Raw genomic sequence first — 21,347 nt, 5'->3', positions numbered from 1 at the left:
AGCCTCACAGGTTTGCGTCACGCGTGCCACCCGCCTGGGGCTGGTTACCCACGTGTATTGTTTTCCTAACGTGGATGGCGGGCTTCCTGTGTTCTGGGTCCCTGTGCAGGGGCCAGGTCGTTGCTCTTCACCAGGACTGTATGAGTTGCTGCTTTCCTTACAGCAGCCCTGAGTCCCGGGGAGCGTGGCGGGGGCCACCCCAGGCGGGCTGGCTTCATCCCCAGGCTGCTGCCGGTGCGTGTCTGGCCGAGTGATCCCTGCTAAACAGAAGAATCTGAAGAAACTGCAAGGGATGGAGGCAGGGATGGGTGCCAAAGACACCTGAATGAGAAGAAGGCCTGGTTTTGATCTAAAGAATTGAAAAGACCAGCCTGGGCAACATAGTGAGACCCTATCTCTACAAAAAAAAAAAAAAAAAAAAAAAAAATAGGTGGGTGTGGTGGCATGGACCTGTGGTCTCCACTACTTGGGAGGCTGAGGCTGGAGAATCACTGGAACCCGGGAGGTCGAGGCTGCAGTGAGCTGAGATCCTACCACTGGACACCACCTTGGGCTATAGAGCAAGCCTTTGTTTCAAAAACAAAACAAAAAAGAATTTTAAAAACCACTGAAAATAGAGTGGCATTCATACCCTGGTGTTTAATGCTCTGGGTACCAACTAAACACGTTTTCAAAAGTCATTCCCAGGTCGGACGCTTTGGAACACCCTCAAGCTAATAGCATGTCAGCTGATAGCATAGATTCTATGTCAGATTCTTGACCTGGTCACCTTATGGGTAATTAGTTCACTTAATCTCCATAAGAACCGGAAAGAAGGTATTGTCATCGTGTTGTTAGGGATTCTGAGACACAGAGCGGGTAAGGGACTTGGTGGAATTCACACAGCTAATCCATGTTAGAGCTGAAATTCAAACACCGATTTGGATGTTAAAAGCCCTTGAGGTTTTCCCAGGAGTAAATAAAATCATTGTAATGTACTAAGTGGCTACAGAATCTTATTCACTTGTGACTGTGTGTGAGATGCCGGGGTATAATAGCGTGTAAAAACACCTATCCTCATCTTTCCTGAAGCTGATATTCTGGACATAAGTAAGTGGTGACTGCCGTGAAATAGAGGAAACAGTGTTGTGACCCCTAGAGTAACGTTTAGGGTTACTTTAGACAAGGTGGTCTGGAATGGCCCTTGTCAGATGGTGGTGCTAAGGCTTGAAAGTTGAGAAAAACCTGTTGTATGAAGAGTTGGAGGTAGTGTGCTCCGAAGACAGCAGCAACGGTAAAGGTCCTGAAATATGAACAAGACAAAGTCCCTGGTGTTATAAAGTTTAACAAGTGGAAACAGTAGAGGTTAATCACAAGCCTCATTGCATCCCCCAAAATTCATATGTTGAAGTTCCAACTCCCAGTGCCTCAGAATGTGAGTGTATTTGGAGATAGAACCTTTAAAGAGGTGATTAAAACAAGACCCTGGCTGGGCGCGGTAGCTCACACCTGTAATCCCAGCACTTTGGGAGGCCGAGGCGGACGGATCACGAGGTCAGGAGATCGAGACCATCCTGGCGAAAACGGTGAAACCCTGTCTCTACTGAAAATACAAAAAAATTAGCCAGGTGTGGTGGCGGGCGCCTGTAGTCCCAGCTTCTAGGGTGGCTGAGGCAGGAGAATGGCGATAACCCGGGAGGCGGCAGAGCTTGCAGTGAGCGGAGATCGCTCCACTGCACTCCAGCCTGGGCGACAGAGCGAGACTCTGTCTCAAAAACAAAACAAAACAAAACAAAAACCAAAAACAAGACCCTTAGGGTGAGCCCTAATCCAGTCTGACTGATGTCTTCATAAGAAGAGGAAATTTGGACACAGACACCAAGATTGTGTTTGCATAAAGGAAAGACTATCTGAAAGCCAATAAATAAATAAATTTAAAAAAAATGCCTCAGGAGAAACTAAACCTGCCAACACCTTGATCTTAGACTTCTAGTCTCCAGCACTGTGAGAAAATCACACCCAGTCTGTATAAGGCACCCAATCCGTAGTGTTTTCTTACAGTAACCCTGGCAGACTAATATACCACAGAATTAGCTGTAGATGACATTTGTGATGAGAGCCCGGTAAGGAAAGTATGAGGGTCATGAAAGGGTACAGCAAGAGTACCTAAACCATTCTGGCCTGGAAAAGAGGACGCTCCTAAACGTGGAGAGGAGCTAATCAGGGGAAAGGCCCACCAATCATTCACACTGTTGTGCTGCTTTTACCACCATCCATTCATAGGACTCTTCATATTGCAAAACGAAAACTCTGTTCCCATTAAACAATAATTCCTCAGCCCCTCGCGACTACTTTTTGTCTCTATAAATTTGACTTTTGTGCAGGATTTTCAAAGAACTGCTGTGAGAGTAGAGGTGAAGGGAGAAGTGACTCAGTCTGCCATCTGCACTTGGAAAACTAAGGGGCAACCGAACTAGGATGAACACATGTCTTACCAGCTTCAGAAGAGGAAAACAGCATTCCCGGCAGAAATAAGAGCATATATCTATCATCTAAGGATGCTAGAAGCGCCACACCTTCTCTATGGACTCCTGTTGTACCAGTCTGGATTCTGATTTGTTTTCCTGAAACATTGACATTATTATGTTATTCTTTCACTCTAAAATTTACAATATCTGTTATTGTCTGAGAGATAAAGTTCAACATCTTCAACCTGCCACTCAAAATTCTATTTTCTATTTGATAGTGAAAATCCTTATAATTAAAATGAATCCTCCAAGTCTCTTCCCACCCCTCAACATGTTATAAATGATAAGTGATTTAAGAGTAATTATGTATTTTTAATTTTGAAAACTACCTGACAAGATAATTCCTTGATCTTTCTATGTACCTGAATTGCAGAGCACAGAGGATAGATCTCACAATCAATAATGTGTTAACCTGTTGTAGTTACCCAGGCAAAGAAACATCATTTTTGGGGAAGAAATATTTCAAATAGGTCTTCACACAGTTTTGAGTCCTGTCATAATGGAATTTGTTGGAAGGATGAAAGCCTCCAATTCCTGCCAACTACTGGATCCATCAAGAAAAGGTTCCCTGTGACTGTTCACTCCTGTAGCAGATCTAAGGGTGTGGTGCCTAGTACATAGATGCTTGTCATATGTGACTAGTGAGCACTTGAAATGTGGCTAGTGCAAATGAGGAACTGAATATTTTAGTTAAATTAAATTTTTATTTAATATTATTATTTTTTTGAGACAGAGTCTTGCTCTGTTGCTCAGGCTGGAGTGTAGTGGTACGATCTTGGCTCACTGCAACCTCTGGCTCCTGGGTTCAAGCAATTCTCATGCCTCAGCCTACTGAGTAGCTGGGATTACAGGCGCCCACAACCACACCTGGCTAATTTTTGAATTTTTAGCAGAGATGGAGTTTCGCTGTGTTGGCCAGGCTGGTCTTGAACACCTGGCCTCAAGCAATCTGCCTGCCTTGGGCTCCCAACGTGCTGAGATTATAGGCATGAGCCACCATGCCCAGCAATTTAAATGTTAAAAGTAACTGTGAGTTATTTTTCTGTCTATGTGGCTATATTGTTTCGGAAGGAACATATGTCACTTGAACCTTTCAAAATTTAGCATCTGCAGTGAGATGTGCTGTAAGTGTAAAATACATACCACACTTCAAAAGACTTACCCTAAAAAAAACCAACTCAATATTTTTTCATATTGTATGTTAAATAATAATAAAGATATATTTGTTTAAATAAAATATAGCCTTAAAACTAATTTCATCCGTTTCTGTGTACTTTTTAAAATGTGGCTGCTAGAAAATATAAAATTACATGTGTGGCTTGCATTTTTTTCTTTTTCTTTCTTTCTTTTTTTTTTTTTTAAATACTGCAATGGCTATGCATACTTTCCTAGTGCAGAAACTAGAGAAGAATCGGGGGTGAGCACAGGAAGGAACTGTTTTATACAATGAGACAATGAAGGTGGTATATTAAGTATTAGTTTTTGTTCATTTGTTTGTTTGTAGGTACCGGATATTGAAATGACTTGTTAAACAAAATGGTGATTTGGAAGGATACTGGGTAGTTCATAGATGATGAGAAGGCTTGATAACAAGGCTAAGTTAAAAGAACAGAAACCAGGGCATTCCAAGGAACTTAATGACACAGCAAGAATGGTGAGCACCAATTGATTTCTCTGCTCTTTGGACACTTGACTCAAGTTTTTAAAATCAAGGAGAGAGTTTTTGTTATATCTCAGCTAAGGGAGGGCAGGACCTTCTTTCTTGAAGCTGGGAGGCAGAGGTTGCAGTGAGCCAGGATTGCACCACGACACTCCAGCCTATGCTATAGAGCAAGACTCTGTCTCAAAAAAATTATAATAATTATTAAATAAAATTTAATTTAACTAAAATACTCAGTTCTTCAGTTGCACTCGCCAGATTTCAAGTGCTCACTAGTCACATACGACAATTTACAATTTCAAGAAGACTATACACAATGGGGGAGGCTAATTCTTTAAAGAGAAATTGGGTGCTGTTCCTCAGAGATAGTCACTATAGTAGCCAAAACAGCAATGCCAAGGACTTAAAGCAGGATGAGAGTTCTGTTGAGACAGCTGGAAGGACACAAAAATGGTAGAGTGTCAGTTGGGAAACTCTTGTCCAACATCAAATCCATCTCAGAAAATGTGCTCCCTCTTTCTCCTTCCCTGATTTATTTATCAATTATATATATATATAAAATTTTTTTCTTTTTTCTTTTGGCTGCCTGTTACATGCAAATTGTGACTCCAGGTTAACCAGCCTAAAAATGTAGTAGTATAAGGCATTCCTTCTGCTCTTACATTCAGTTGCTTATTACCTTTTCAGAGATGTCTTGGTTCAATCAGAACATGAGTGCTAGAAATGGCCTTATATGACATCTAGGTAACTCCTAAACATCAGTAAGTTGTTATGAGAATGATCATGAAAAATCAAAACACATCAAAACCAAAAAACATTCCTGATTCTCTGGATGATTCTGATGATCAGCCAGAGTTTGGAAACTATAGGGTTGGATGGACCTTTTAATTATGTATACCAAATTATGTCAGCTCAGTCAGAATTGAGGTTTGTCAGCATTCCACCTAGCTTTCTTTTTTTTACTGTGCCTCAATCCATCCCTTCTTTTCCATTGCTGCAAGCCTATCCCAGAATTTATGCCTAAATCTTAATATTTTATTACTGTCTGATCGCCATAGACTCCTATTTTTTCTGCCTTCTTCATTTTCTATTATTTAATTTCACAAAAATTTTAAGGCATCTCTTATGTTTCTGGTGCTTTGTTAGGTACTGGGGAAACCACCCCACCTCTATGGATATGCCCAAGGCAATCACAGGGATCCTAAGTACTGTCATAGAGATGGAATATGTGTCAGGCAGCATAATCTAGATTTAAAGTGCTCTGAGATCCATCCTTGGGAAAGTGACATCTAAGCCAAAACCTCAAGATGAGTTACACGTTTGTCAGACAAAAAAATGGAAAGGGGCATGGAGGAGTGAAGGGTATTTCAGTCCAACAGAAAAGGGTTAAAGTGATGCCTGTTGTATAGGTGACAAGTCTGGAGAGGCAAGTTAGGGCCAGATCTTAAAGGCCATGTGTTAAATTGGTAGGATTTTATCTGAAAGTCTCTGCAAGGCTATTGAACTGTTTTAAGCAGGAGAATGACACCATTTAAAAATTGCACAATAGAATTGTGTGATTCTCAAGATCACTGGTTGAAAGTGGAGTAGGGAAATGGAGGAAGGAGAAACAAAACAGAAGACAGGGAGAAAGCCTGACCCTCAAGCCATTTTAAAGATTCTTTTAGATTATACTTCGTAATTTCCTGTAGATTAATCTTCCGTTTTATCTAGTTAATCCTATCATCTTTGAGATAAAATCCAAACCCAGGTCGAGACTTGATGGGTAAGACCTTCTCCACCTGCCTTCTAGCCTTATCTTCTAGCTTTTTATCCGTCTTACATGTCTCAATGTACTCTCCTCTAGCCAAGTTGATCTACTCACTGTCCCTCCAAACATTCCATATTTATCCTTCATATAAATTTCACACTGCCTTCTCTTCTGGAATGATGCCTAGAATAATGTTTTTGGTGTTCTTTCAGCTTTTCAAATCCTACTCCTCAGGGCCCAATTCAAATTTCACCTTCTTCTTACATCAACTGAAAATGATGATAGGGCTGTTTTATAGTTTTAGTGTTTAATTACACACTACGTTTTATTGTTATCTAAAAACGATTTCAGGTGCAGGAGGACAATTCTGGGTTTTATATTCACCTTAAATGTTTCACAGCTTTAAACACAGTTCTTAAGATACTAAAAAAACACTTATTGAATGAATAAGTGAAAAGCTGCCTGCTCTGTAAAATGGGTGAGACAGCATTTAAAAATTTATATACATCTTTTAATAACTTATAAGCCCCACAATACCCAACAAATTCCATCCAGCTGAGTTGACAGGTTTTTTTTTTTATTTTTAATTTTACAAAAGAAAATTAAAGAAATGAAACTTCAAGGACAGGGTAATAAAACAGTTTATTTTCCTCTACTAATTCTAGTCAAAATGTTATTTTCAGTTAAAAGATATGATATCTTTGGACCGTGAGGAAATTTCTAAAGAAGCCAGTTGCTATGGGGATTATGAAGAGAAACAATTTAAAAAACATAATCAATTCATGCAAATGAAGCCACAAGGTCTAAACCTGGAAGACATTTGGGAGGGATGGAGGAGGTTCTCAGAAAGAGGAAACACATGAAAATGAAGTGTAAGGGGAACATGTTAGAAACTGGAAACCAGGCCACAGGAGATGTAGAGTTGTTACTTTCCCAAGGAAAGGGGTAATTGTTGCGTTTACTAGTGAGAGGGAACAAAAGAAAGGTCTTAAATCACAGGACTGGAGAGGCCAAACAGTCTTCTCTTTACCTGCAAGGGTAAAGGAGAGAGCAGGTTATGAAGCCGATGCCAGCCAAAAAGAAGGCTGCTGAGCCTGTGGACCGAGTCAAGGGCTCTGGCTCTCACCTTCCTATATCCCTCTACTACTCTAAGAATATGCCTCCCACCATTAAAAAACAGAAAGCCAGTGTCTTTCTATAAGGACAGTTACATGTCTTTAAGTTTTGTTATTTTATTATTTGTAGTAAGTTTTGTTTTTTTTTTTAAATTCTTCTTATATTAGTTGTGCTGGGAAGATGTGTTTGTTCTGTGGCTGCTGGAAAGCTCCACATAAGCTGAATTCAAGCTATGCAGGTGCTCACAGCTTTTGGAGAAGGATGCCATCACATATACCTAGACACAAATCATCCCGGCACATTTCCGGTGGTATCCAGGCACTGCTGACCATAACAGTGAGATATCTTCTCTGTTTCACACAGCAGCAGGGGCTGAAAGAAACTCTGCAAATCCAATTTCCTGTTTTAAAGAAAACTAAGTTTATGAAAATATGATCTCTACGGGAAGTTGCACAGTGGAGTGGAAAGAACATGATCTTTAAAAATAGAAAGACTTGAATTTGATTCTTGGTTCTAGGATTTCTAGCCATGAAAGCCTGTAGTAAGTTTTGCAGACATAAAAATGCATTTTGTCTTTCGGAGAATTTTTTTCCTGTTAAAACTTTAAAATAAAAACAAAAAACTGCTCTCCTAGATTACTACTTGTATGCTGAGAATATGCCTGAAAAATCAAAGGCAGGTGCCTTAAACCTTGCGTACTCACCAGATGGCGTAGGCTGATGGAAAGTGAATTCTTAATCCTGATGCTGATTTTGAAGACTCCTTTATCCCACTGGTGTTCTTACCGTAGTTAGAAATTCCTGGCCTAAAGAGCATGGACAAACAAGGGCAGGGGTATTAGTGACAGAAATGAATAGTTGGGAATCAAAGTTCTCTTTTTAAAGCCCTGTAAGTTATTAAAGAATGCTTATGTTTGCAGATATTTTGTTAGCAATGATGTGATAAAGAGGAGAAGATCCAATTAGATATTAGATTCATTTGATTAAAAAAGATTAGTTTCCAAACTATGATATATATATACAAAAAGAAACGTACAAATTAGAAAAATGAAAGTCTCACCTACTTCATTTCCCCAACTCCCATTCCTTAGAGGCAACTTCCATTAAATCTTCTGGCTTCAAAAATTTGCACTAAAAGAATGCTCTTTAAATGAACTTTTTTTTTTTTCTCTGTTGAATTGTTTTAAGAAAGATACCTGTTTCTTATAGTAAGAAGGCATTGCAAAGTGCTATAATTGTTTTTCCTTTGTAAATACACCTGCAAACAATTGTTTTGTTATATTAATATTTCTCTGCTGAGTAACATTTGGCCAAGACTTAACTACCACCATTGGATGGCAGCCTAAATTGCGACCCCTGAGGAAGTGAATTCATCCTTGACAATAGCCTCCATAAAATCCATCTTACAAGTGATAATTTTGCACAGATGTTTTTAAATGAAATGTTGAATAAATGGTTCCTCTTGTTTCTAGCAAGAATGCGAGTGAGAGAGCGAGCAAGCAAGACAAATGACTAGTGACCAGTTGAGAAAGTCCTGTCTTCCACTGAGCCATTTCACTCCTGCCCATCTACTCTCAACAGCTCAAGAGCCGCTGAACCCTCGGAACTCTGTGAGGATCAGAGGAGACAACATGTGTGAAAACACCTTACCAATACAAAGCTGTGCAGATGTAAAGGATGGTTATTCCAGAATGGAGGTAGGTTGCTTCTATAGTCTCTTTTATTGGCATGGTGGATTTTTAATGGAGTAGCCTGTATGAAGTAACTACCACAAACTAAGAGCTGTGCTATTGGACATTTTTATTTTCTTTAAACCCACTTAAACTTAAATCTAACATCTCATTATACTTATGGGCTGGCAGAAATTAAGTTGAAATATTTATTAGTGATGTCCTGCCCCAAACAATAGTCCAAGAGTTCAGGATCTTAAATGATGCCGAATCATAGGTGATGATCTCCTTGTCATTGATCATGCATTATCATGTCATTATCTCACTGATAATGCAGAGATATCCGTTTTCCATTCATCTTGATCTTTTTAGATTCTGCTTCTCCCTTGCTTCCAGTCCACGTTCAGTGTCAGAAATCTTTGAGAGGACTGGAAGTCTAGCATCCAACATCGCTGGGTGCACAATACAGACACTCTTTGCCTTGTAAGATTCTTTGTCTCACAGGATCTTCTGAACTCTGACCTCTTCCCAATATTGAAAAAACTAATTCTTCCCTTTTGCTGCCCTAGAAAGTACTGTCTCTCCTGTCTGCCTCTGGGCTTCAGGGACATACCTCTTTAGTGTGTGTAGACTTTTACAAAAGCCAAGAGGAACTATAGGATTCAGGCAGTTCCCCCTCTATGTCTTATAAACCTCCTCTCCTGCCCCAGAGACAAGACATACTAAGGGCCTGGCCACGTTCCTGGAAGTGTTGAGGTGTGCATAGAGTAAAACATGAAACTCAAAATATTATTCTGCTCCAGTGGCATAATAAAGAACTTCTTTTAGCTTCAGCATGGCAACATTTTGGTGAGCACACTCCAGGTTGTATGTGTCCTCCTAGCTGGGTGAATAGAGCACTCCGCATGATCTTTTTGATTTCTTGAGTGTAGCTAGTTTAAACAACTGTTTTTGTTTTTTCATCCAGCTGCAATAATTTCAATGTAAGAGCAAAAGGAAAACACTTCATTAACTCTAAAAAAAAAATAATTATAATAGTTTATAATTTGCACTTGTCGATAAATAGCTCCCTTAACATTGGTGACATACAATAACCAGCTTCTGTGGTTTCGTTACTGCATTTGAATTTTTATAGGATCATTCAAAATATAAGAAAGCTAAGTTGTATTTGGTTTGTGCTGCTTAGGGGATGTGTGTTAGGAATGATTAGTCTTGTTGATTAAGTTATTATCTAACCAGTCAGGAGGAATTAATTGCTGTGATTTAAAGATATGGCTATTTGGCATTTATTAGATCAGTTTTAAGGAGGGAAAATGTTAAAATTTTTTGCTATAAAATATTTCAAAAATATTCAAAAGTACAAAGAGGAGAATACTTTCATCCCTACATGGTCATCAGCTAGCTTAATTATCAATTTATGACCAATCTTGTTTTATTTATGTTTCCCAGTTTTCGTCTTTCCATCCCTCTTTCAGTTTGAAGCTAATCCTAGGCATTATGTAATTTTTCTGTAAATATTCCAGTAGATATCTCTAAAAGGTAAGGACTTGAAACAAAACTTAATCCCAATGCCATCATCACTCTTAAAAGCTAAGCAACAATGAAAGAACACTTTTTAATGATCTTTTTATTTTCATGATTTATCTTATCATTTATCTCCTTATCATTTACAATTTAATATTAGATTTATGTCAACAGCACAAATCTGCACCTACTAACATATTATGAAAGATATGCAGGGTACATAAGTGAAAGAGGAAGTAACAATAACTTCTATAACATGGTTTAATTTCTATTTAAAAAATTATAAAAATGAGGCCAGGTGTGGTGGCTCACGCCTGTAAACATAGCACTTTGGGAGGCAGAGGCGGGCAGATCACAAGGTCAGGAGATTGAGACCATCCTGGCTAACATGGTGAAACCCCGTCTCTACTAAAAATACAAAAAATTAGCCAGGCGTGGCGGTGGGTGCCTGTAGTCCCAGCTACTCGGGAGGCTGAGGCAGGAGAATGGCGTGAACCCGGGAGGTGGAGTTTGCAGTGAGTGGAGATGGTGCCACTGCACTCCAGCCTGGGCGACAGAGTGAGACTCCAATTCAAAAAAAAAAAAAAAATTATAAAAATGATATCTATGTTTGTTTAAACATGTGAAAGGTTGGAAGCATATATCCCAAATCCAGAACAGTGGTATTTAAAGTCATGATTACAATTGATATTGTGAGTGGGGAAGAGACTCTCACTATAAAACCTACATTAACAAAATCTTTTTTGAAATATGTATTACTTTTTTTTTTTTTTTGAGACAGAGTCTTACTCTGTTGCCCAGGCTGGAGTGCATTGGTGCAATCTTGGCTCACAGCTATAAAAATTCAAATGCAATAATGAAACCACAAAAGCTGGTTATTGTATTTCACTCACTGCAACCTCTGCCTCCCAGGTTCAAGCAATTCTTGTGCCTCAGCCTCTAAGTAGCTGGGATTATAGGCCCGCACCATCATACCTGGCGTATTTTTAGTAGAGATGGGGTTTTGCCATGTTGGCCAGGCTGGTCTCGAAGTCCTGGCCTCAAGTGATCCGCTGACCTCAGCCTCCGGGATTACGGGCAGGAGCCACTGTGCCTGGCTGAAAATGTATATTACTTTGCAGATTAAATTTTCAAAGGAGAGTTTATGAAAGGAAGAACTTGCATATATTTTGTTAAAATATGAAATGAGAGATATTCTCAGGACAGGGTGTGCTATCCAAATACTGTCCCTCAGTTGGATGATCTTACTCCTGGGTTAATAGGAGTAGCAGCTGGCATGTATAGATTACTGGCCATGTGCCAGGCACTGGGATAAGTGCTTTCAAGCTGATGATTTATTTCTCACCACAATCCTTTGAAGTAGGTATCGGTATTATTCCCATTTCACAGATTAAGAAACATGATCTACTGAAATCCCAGTGCTTGGCTTGGAAGGCTAAGATGGGAGGATTGCTTGAGGCCGGGAATTCAAGACCAGCCCTGGAAACACAGTGAGAACTCATCACTACAAAAGATAAATATATAAAAAATAGCTGGTGTGGTGGTGCATGCCTGTAGTCCCAGCTGCTTGGAGGTTGAAGTGGGAGGATTATTTGAGCCCAGGAGTTTGAGGCTGCAGTGAGCTATGATTGAGTCACTGCACTACATCCTGAGGTGACAGAATAAGACCCTGTATCTAAAACAAAAAAAGAAAAGAAAAGAAACATGATCTAGAGCAGTGAAATTACTTGCCAGAGGTTTGGAAGAGTCTGACGCAGGCTTGGTCCTGAGCTGGTGGGACTCTGTTGCCATTGCTCCACTCACTTCATTGATCATTCTACTTCCCTTGGTTCTGAAGTCTCAATATTACCAAATTAATTTTGTTATTTCGGTTCCTACTTGTTTGCCTCTTTTGTTGCTGAATTGACATATTATCCTTATTTTATTACGAACTCAATGGCTCAGACAAGACAGAGTAGTAATTCCTCTCATTTTATGCCTTGTCCATGGAATCTGATTGGCCTCAAAGGTGAAAGGGAGAAACAAAACAAAAGGAACTTCATGCCTTTTTTGATTTAGGAAACATTTACATGACAAGCAGATGGTTCTTGTCATCAATGGCTTTTTGTATTGTTCTTCAGCTGCCTGAAGCTTTTCCTTGGTGGAAAATGTCATAAAGTTCTTTTTAATTTATGTATTCCATAAACCTAGGACAAAGATATAGCAAGGATGTGGGAATAGAATTGCACAGCACTTTTATTTGGAATACATTTCACATTACAGATGTAAACAAGCTGCTACTATCTTTTTAAGCAAGTTGTTATGGATTAGTCCTTGCATACTGTAGCACAACTTGACCTTAGCATCCACAATGCTTTGGAACCTTTTGGTCATCTTTTGTTCAGGAATAACAAATTAACTTTATTATGTAATAAAAGAAGAATGGGATTGCAAAACAAAATCCATAAAATGATATGCCCACATACACACACATACTATGAGACATGATTTATTTGTACAGTCACACTTATTTCCCTTATCTATTGGAGATAATTGAGATATTACTGTATACCCAAAAGAAAGTTGATCCTTAACAACAAGTTTGCTGATTTTTATATTCCAGTGATTGTTTCAGAAGAAAATGTTTCTATCCTTTGCACTTCTGTGCCATGGCCATTCCACCAGGGGCCACAGGTTGAGAAAACACCTCTGACTAGGACAATTTCCAGGACTTAGACCACTCAATGACCTTCTTTACACATAGTGAGAAAGTACATCAAGGATGAACTTCTTCACAGACTGCAGGAAGATGCTGCGCAATCCTGCTTGTATCCTTAACATATGATTAGAGACTTTAGTCATTTAGATGACAACTTTAACTCTTCAGATAAGCTGAATGGTAGTCCCTTCTAGTGAGTAGTTAGTTCACAGTGTTGGGAGAAAAAAAATTAATATTCTTCTGCAAATGTATTGATCTTTATGCCTCTGTTTGGATATATCCAAGAGGATATTTTGAGAAATCCTATGAATACTCATAATTATGTTTAGTGAGATTTTAAAAAATACCTTAATTCTCACTCTTTAGGAGACTCAGAGAGATGAAAGAATTTTTGCTCTGAGACCGGGCACGGTGGCTCAAGCCTGTAATCCCAGCACTTTGGGAGGCCGAGACGGGCGGATCATGAGGTCAGGAGATCGAAACCATCCTGGCTAACGCGGTGAAACCCTGTCTCTACTAAAAAAATACAAACAACTAGCTGGGCGGGGTGGCGGGCGCCTGTAGTCCCAGCTACTCAGGAGGCTGAGGCAGGAGAATGGCATGAACCCGGGAGGCGGAGCTTGCAGTGAGCTGAGATCCGGCCACTGCACTCCAGCCTGGGTGACAGAGCGAGACTCTGTCTCAAAAAAAAAAAAAAAAAAAGAATTTTTGCTCTGAGAGGCAAGAATTTTCCATTGTTTATTGTCATGAAACATTGTAGTGTACTTTGAAAAATATTTGGTTAGTTCAGGAGCCGTAGTGTAGGAAATTCAGTTCTGTAGCCTACCTTCTAGGTAGGTCTCACGCGAGTGTCTGGGATACCTTATGAATTTAGGTCTCATAAACTGTAACATTATTCCTCCAAGGGGATGTAATTTTTCTGTGACTTATATGTCATGGTTGGCTTTTTAGTTCTTCCTTCTTCCGAATTACCTTGCAGTTGTTACTTAGAAAGTCCAGAGATGGGTGTTCAGTTGTGTGATAAATATAATCTTAATATAAACCATATGGCTGAAGAGAATGTCTGTAAGGTCATGGCTTTCATGACATTTTTAGTATTAGGGCTGGAAATGTTCTTCAATATCTCAAATTCTTAATTCATTAGAAAACTGTAACCAGCCCCCCACCCCCCACCAGTTTAAGCAGCTAGTGCCAATTCCAGAACTAGAGAGGTGGTATTGCACCACGATTAAGTGCTTTGGCTCTGAAGTCATGTGGTTGGGTTTGAAGCTTGCCCCTACCACTTACTAACTGTGTAAGCCTGCACAAGTGACTCTGTGCACCAGTTTTGTGCTTCAGTGTGAAAACGGGATAATCATAGTACGTGGTTGACAGAGTTATCGGGAGAATTAAAGAAACAAGTCCAGGTTAGACACTTGGCACAGCACCTGGTACACAGAGAGTGCTCAATAAATGCTATCAGACTTAGAATTCTGTTTCCTGCCTCTCAGTTGATTGCTTTATTGTTATACCACATTGTGTTTCCCAACATCCCTTAAACAGAGTAAAATATTTCAATAGTATTATTTCTCATGAGAATTGAGTAAATATTTTAGAACAGTGCACACAGTTAACAAGTATCATTGTAGCCATTTTTTCTATGTGGGAGATGGTTATGTGATAAATGAAAATTTAGAATGAAATGAAAAATGAAACAATGTATATCTGAATATATTCAGGTAATATGTTATACAATACATTACTTTTTAATACAGCCATGTTCCCTAATTTGCATAACAATTGACCACTTTAGTAGCTCATTAGATAAATTGAGCCCAATTAACCAATTTAAACTTATTACAAATGCACGTCTGTAATGTGAAACTGTTACTGGAAACTCACTGGAACTCAAATTTCCAGTAAAAGGAACCCTTGATTTTTCAATAAAAGAGGAAACATCTATTTTGGGTCCATGTAGATGATATGGATTTAGCAATGATTTGTGCTTCAATTATAATCACTTACTGCCTTTTAAAGAGAGATTCATGTCTTTCCAGCTCTCTGTGAAGATATATTGCTATAACAACAATGGCTAATCTTAGATATATGATACTATCCACCTGTTAAACTGTGTCAACTCTATGAATTGAGCCATAGCATAGTGAGTTAAGCTCTATTCTATTTCTGTTAGGTATATGTGGTTGATACTTCAGGCTGCCTACCCCATTGTCATTCTCATCAGCCTTATTTGTTACTTGTAGAACTCTAAATTTTCTCAAATATTGGGCAGTCATGTGTTTTAGGGGATTTCCATCAGCCTTGAGAGGAGGTGAATCTTGAATAGTCTAAATCAGACATTCTAATTCTAATTATTACCCTTCTAGTGATTGATTTAGACTTGGGTTTGTGATATAAATTTGTCCAATAAGTATTGAGGGAGAGTCTTTGGCTTAGGTGTAGGGTGCTTCTGTGTAAAATTTACACTTAGAAGCAAACGTTTCTGCCTCTGATGATTGCCACCCTTATATAATACCTGGAACTGCAGAAGCCACCTTAAGGATCTTGAAGAGAACCAGGCTCAGAGGGCAAGCCAACATGCTTAGGTTGGAAGAGTAGAAAGTTGTAAAGAAGTTTCCTTTTGACATCGGTGAGTTACCAAGTGAACTCACCATGGAGTCACTCTAGCTCTGGACTTCCTGCTTTGTGATATGATAAAAGTCATTATTTAAGCCAATTCTGGTTTGCCTTCTTTTATTTCCAACAGAAAACACACTAACCAAAACCATGTAAAATCACTTCATTATAATTCTGGTTTCTTTGTGTTCTTTGATCATAGTTGTCAGAATGAGCTAATGTCTGAAAATTGCTCATAGGATCAGGCATAGCATCGCCCTTGTCTCTTGTGTTTGCACTTGACAATTCCCACTATTTCAATATTTGTAAGTATTTAAACTTATGTTAACTGGTGACATTTCTTTATTCTTGAGTTAGCATTTTAGGTACAATCTTATAACTATTAAATAATAAAATTAATCTCATAAGATTCCCTTTGTGTTGCAGTTTCCTTTGCCCCTACTAAGCTCCTTGGATACAATCATTTTTTAGCACAGCTCACTTAAGGATATCAACTTGAATGGGGGTTACCTCAGTGAGCAGAAGGAATGAGGTAAACCTTTTGTTACATTAGCACAACCATCTCCTTTAAGCTGACATACTGGTTTTCTAACATAAGTGCTTAATTTAGATTTCTTAAAATTAAATTGTTTCTTTTTTTTAAGTTGATGAGCACAGAATCATGCAATAGCAACTGTGGATTAAGAAGAGTGAACAGGGCTGGATTCGGCGGCTCATGCCTGTAATCCCAGCACTTCGGGAGGCCGAGGCGGGCGGATCACGAGGTCAGGAGATTGAGACCATCCTAGCTAACATGGTGAAACCCCGTCTCTACTAAAAATACAAAAAATTAGCCAGGCGTGGTGGCGGGCGCCTGTAGTCCCAGCTGCTCAGGAGGCTGAGGCAGGAGAATGGCGTGAACCTGGGAGGCGGAGCTTGCAGTGAGTGGAGTTTGCACCACTGCACTCCAGCCTGGGTGACAGAGGGGACTCCGTCTCAGGTAAAAAAAAAAAAAAAAAAAAAAAAAGAAGAGTTAACATATGTGAATTGAGATTGGTGTTGTGTTAAATGAAACAAAAAAAAAATAATTGACATATACCTAACGTATTTTTCTGCTGGATGATTACTACACATAGATGTTAATTGATTCATGTAAATCACCAGAGTTACAGTTTATGGGAGCCTTTTAAAAATAAGGGCAATTTGATAATGATGAAGTCTGTAGGAAGGTCTTACCACCTTTAGAAAATCATCCTCCCTTTCATTCCTGAATAAGTCACTGCATTTTGGCTACCATTGTTTTACATGTCCGTTCTATGTGTAGTTACTGATATGGTTTGGGTCTGTGTCCCTGCCCAAATCTTATGTCAAATTGTAATTCCCAGTGTTGGAAGTGGGGCCTGGTGGGAGGTGATTGGATTGTGGGGCAGATTTCCCCTTTGGTGTTGTTCTCATGATAGTGAGTGAGTTATCATGAGATTTGATCATTTAAAAGTGTGTAGCACCTCGCTCCTCTCTTTCTTCCTTCTGCTCCAGCCATGTAAGATGTATTTGCTTCCCCTTCATCTTTGCCATGATTGTAAGTTTCCTGAGGCCTCCCCAGCCGTGCTTCTTGTATAGCCTGTTTAACTGTGAGCCAATGAAACTTCTTTTCTTTGTAAATTATTTAGTTTCAGGTATTTCATAACAGCAATATGAGAAAGGACTAATACAGTTACTGACAGAATAGTATCTCCTTTTACTATGTGAGTAACTCTTCTTTAAATGTGATTTCATCAAGAGATTTATCTTCCAACCGACTACGGACCAAACCATGAATGTAGGGAATGGGGTTTCATTTAAAGGTGGCACTGTGAAGTCAGGTACTTCTGTCAGTCCTTCTATCAGCACTTTAGGCCAAGCAAATTGGAAGTGAACTGAACAGATGGGGCTTGTTAAGAGAAACCCTTAGGAAGGTCTCCAGTTGGGGCCTCAATCCTTGACTTTGCTACATAGCAAATTCTTCTTCTCTTGGTAATAAATAGACTAATACACCATGATTATTTTTCTTAATCAAAGAACCAAACTCCTAAGCCTTTTTCTGATAGACAGCCTGCTGTATATCTACACTGATGAAGAAAATAGGAAATGTCTAATAAAGCTTAAGATGTATCTGCTTATGCTTAAAACCTGTTTAGAATACCTCTGCCTGCTAGCACTTTTTAGTAGGTATATCTGGAGTGAGATTGGTGAGAAACTCATCCCTTCTTGTCCAATATAAGGCAGAACAAAGGTGTGACTAGGTGTCAGTGTCACTGTGGGTTTTCAATTTCTGCTGATAGAAATGTAAAACTTTCTCAGGACTCTTGGTTTACATGTTGGGAAAATCCTCCTAACTCAGTCCTCATAGAAACTAACAGTAGGAATGAAACTTTTTCCAATCTCCGCTTCACTCCCTAACTGAGCAATATCGGGTTTACATGATTAGAAATTCCCATCTTTAGGCAAAAATACTGGAAGCAGTAGAATAATACTGAGAGTTTGTTTTGCATTGCATTTGACAGGAAATAAGAAACATGTGAGGTCCTTTTGTGAGTCTCTATCTTCTGACAACCTGAAATTTCTTCCCCATCATGATATTAAGAATTGAAGTACAGTTTCTGTTGAAGATGAGAGGTGTATTCCTAATTCTGGAATATTGTAGAACAGGCCCTAGTGCCAGCAGTCTCAGATTAGTCTTAAATCACTAACTCCTTTGGGGGAATAAGAATGGGAATATTCTTATTGTGTAAGAATCTTGGGAGTCAGGGGGTTTATGTAGCTATTGTGCTGGACTCTATAAGCTTGACTGCCATTACACATCTGGCACAAAGTGAAATAATAAAATAATTTTGAAAATTTTAGTCTATCTCATTTATATTAAGGAGTGGCAAGAAAAGTGTGTGTGTGTGTGTGTGTGTGTGTGTCTAAGAGTGAAAGAGAGAGAAAGAGAGAGAGAGAAATTCCACAGAGTGGAGCTGTGCTAAAACGGCCAGCCCCTGTATCCTCTTGGAGAAACTCCTTCAAGTGCTGAAAATTCTGCATTTCATTTTAATAAAGGAGGTGAAATTCCCAATGTAGTGGCACATACAACCCCATCTAATTATATAATAGGTCACATTATTTTTCAGGCTTGAGTATTTTTACATGTTTTGCAAGCATTTTTCCAAATCCAGTTTCTACTACAGATTGTAGCCCCTTTTGAGGAAACAGATTTGTATTCTAATTCTTTTTGTATTCTTGCACTCAACACATGCTGCAAACTGCGGGGATTCAGTAAATCCTGATAACTAGCTGGTTTTAACTAGTAGATAAGACAGTTCTTTAAAGGTTATGAAAAACTTTAGCAAGTAGCAGCAGGAGCAGTCGTAAGCTTTTTTTCTTAAGGAATACATTTAGGGAAGGATGTGAAAACATTTCAGTTGTCTTGGTAGCATTATTCCTACGATTTCCACTTCTTGAAGAAGGTAACAATAGAAGTAATTGAAGCACGTTAGCTGCTGTCGTCATCTAATCTATTAAGCACATAATTGTCCAGTATACACTTTCTTTTTTCACATCCCTTATGAATCATACCTGCTTCTTGTTTTGTTCTTCAGCATATTTTTGTTGTTAGTTCAAATGCCAGTTTTCCTGCCCAGTCAAGTAAGGTGTAAAGCATAGAGGGGACTGCGTCTTTTGGGTGTCAAGACTTCTCTTTCTCTTTGGCTCATTTGATCCATTCTTTTTGGCCTCCATTTCTAGAGTGCACACCTGCCCTACAATTAGCATTTAATGGCAACTGTGAGGCTCATAGCCTCAGACATTTGCAAGGACTCAAGACTGCAGCTGAAAGAAGCAGCAAGCACGCCAAAATTGATAGATTTCCGTTGGTTAATGAAGATTACAGATGGAAATACTTTTTTGCGTGTGTGTGAACATGCTGGGATTTTAGAACTGATGCTATTAATCAATCTGTACTAAAACAGAAACAGTTGCGAATATGTAGTATAGAGTACCAATGGAATAGAAAACAAACCTTTAACTAAGCCTGATTTTTTTTTTGAAGTTGGAAAATTTTGCCAGCCTGTTTTGATGTAATTGAAAATGTTTAGAAGCTTTCCTGAAGAGTTGATTAATATATCAAAATCAGAAAAGGCAATTTTGAGTCTAATTTTGTTTGTTTACATTGTAATACAGGATTCTTGGCTTTGAAATTCTGCAGGGTGAAAAATGACTGTCAGTGTGAAACAAAGTAGTTTATTGAAAAGAACACTGTGTCTAGTAGGGAACAGCTGATACCAGTCCAATGCATGATATCCAGAATTACAATATCTTCATCAGTCTGAATAGTTCCTTACTGGTAGAGTCCAGATTTGGCCAAGGGGGAATCTTTGGCCCCTCACCTCTTAGTACAAGAACCTAAAATGAGGAGTTGGTGGGGAGTCACTCTGGTCCAGGGTGGAGGAACAAGGATAGTTTGGCATCTTGATGAGCTGCAGACTAGAACATCTGCCGTGTGCACAAAGGTGGAAGCAATGTCATGAAGGAAGGTCTGGCATGGCTCTTGTGGTAGGGCCTGAAAATCTTGATGATGCTCCAAGAAGCTTTTCCAATGACTTCTTGACTTTCTTAATGCAAATGAACTAGATTATAATTATATTTGTAATTATATTTTGGCACTCAGCCTTTGGAGGAAGAGGTCTTACTTCCAGAAAACTTGCTGTGCAAGAAAAAAAAAAAAAAAAAAAAAGAACTTTTACCCAGAGTTTCTGCCTTCTTGGTTGAAACATGAGTATTCAAAGAGAAGTAGATGCCTGCCGTAGAGTGATTTAACTTCTTCCTTTTTCCAGGAAAGTTCCAATTTCGTATATTTTTCCCATTATTTCATCACTGATATCTCCTAGTAATGACAATATTTTGGTGGTTGTACCTGCTAGACTGTCTTTCAAATCTGGAAGCAACACAAAAGTCTTTTATGGTATCATAGGTCTTGGATTGGGGTTCAGAAAATAAGGTCACCACATGTAGAAGGAGATAGAACTGAAAAAAAAAAAAAAAAAAAAAAACCCTAAAATCAACCTAATCTTCTACCCCGTTGGGTAGATACTAGAGTTTCCAGGCCAGGTTGTGACACAGCCTCTGCTTGAATATCTCCCCTAATAGATTGGAAACTCGCTCATAGCAGGGAAGGCATCTAGTTGTTAGTAAGCTTTGTATTTTTAATCAAACCTCTTTCCTATAGTCTCACTCATCAGGAACAACAGAGAAGGTTTCCTTTTTTTTTTTTTTTGACAGTTTTTCAGATAGGAAGATAGATATCTTCATATCTCTGAGTCTTCTCTCTCCCAGGCCAAGGTTTACCAAGCCCTTTAATCATTTCATTCATAATGAGATTTTCACCATTCCAGGGGTCTTAACACTCTACTTTAACTTTCATTTTCCTGGTCTAGCTTTTGCAGAATAAAACTGGAACCCCTTTCCCGTAAAAAAATTCCTGATAATACAGTTTAAGATTATTTTAATTCATTTTACAGTCACATATTACTACTGGTTTAGACTAAGCCTGTGGTCAGTTGATGCCTCTTGGTCTATTTCAAGTAAATGACTATCCTCACCCTCTTCTCCCCCCTTCCTCCCAATTCGTGCATGTGATGCTTAGAATTGGTATATGGAACTTCATCTTCATACCTAATATATATATATTTGAATTCTGACCTGCCATTCAAATCTCAAACTCTCATTAAATCTTGATTTTTTTCATCTAACGTACCAGTTTTTCCAGTCAGCTGCAAATTAAAGTAGGTTTCCCATGTTTTTATAAGTGTTATCAT

General features: G+C 38.9%; 1 long non-coding RNA gene across 2 annotated transcripts in view; it reads left to right on the top strand.

Moving 5' to 3' along the window:
• Nucleotides 1-3,836: 3,836 nt before the first annotated feature.
• The window catches only part of LOC103880576, a 210,087-nt gene continuing 192,576 nt past the window's right edge, over nt 3,837-21,347 (top strand). For both annotated transcript variants that reach the window (XR_004179638.1, XR_641689.4), the window contains exons 1-2: nt 3,837-4,161; nt 8,505-8,729. This is a non-coding gene — a long non-coding RNA (uncharacterized LOC103880576). The remainder of the gene's footprint in view (nt 4,162-8,504; nt 8,730-21,347) is intronic.

This window comes from Papio anubis, chromosome 18, assembly GCF_008728515.1.
Source record: "Papio anubis isolate 15944 chromosome 18, Panubis1.0, whole genome shotgun sequence".
NCBI lineage: Eukaryota > Metazoa > Chordata > Mammalia > Primates > Cercopithecidae > Papio > Papio anubis.
Note: the sequence above shows the minus strand (reverse complement) of the source record. Positions and strands in the feature narration are given on the sequence as shown.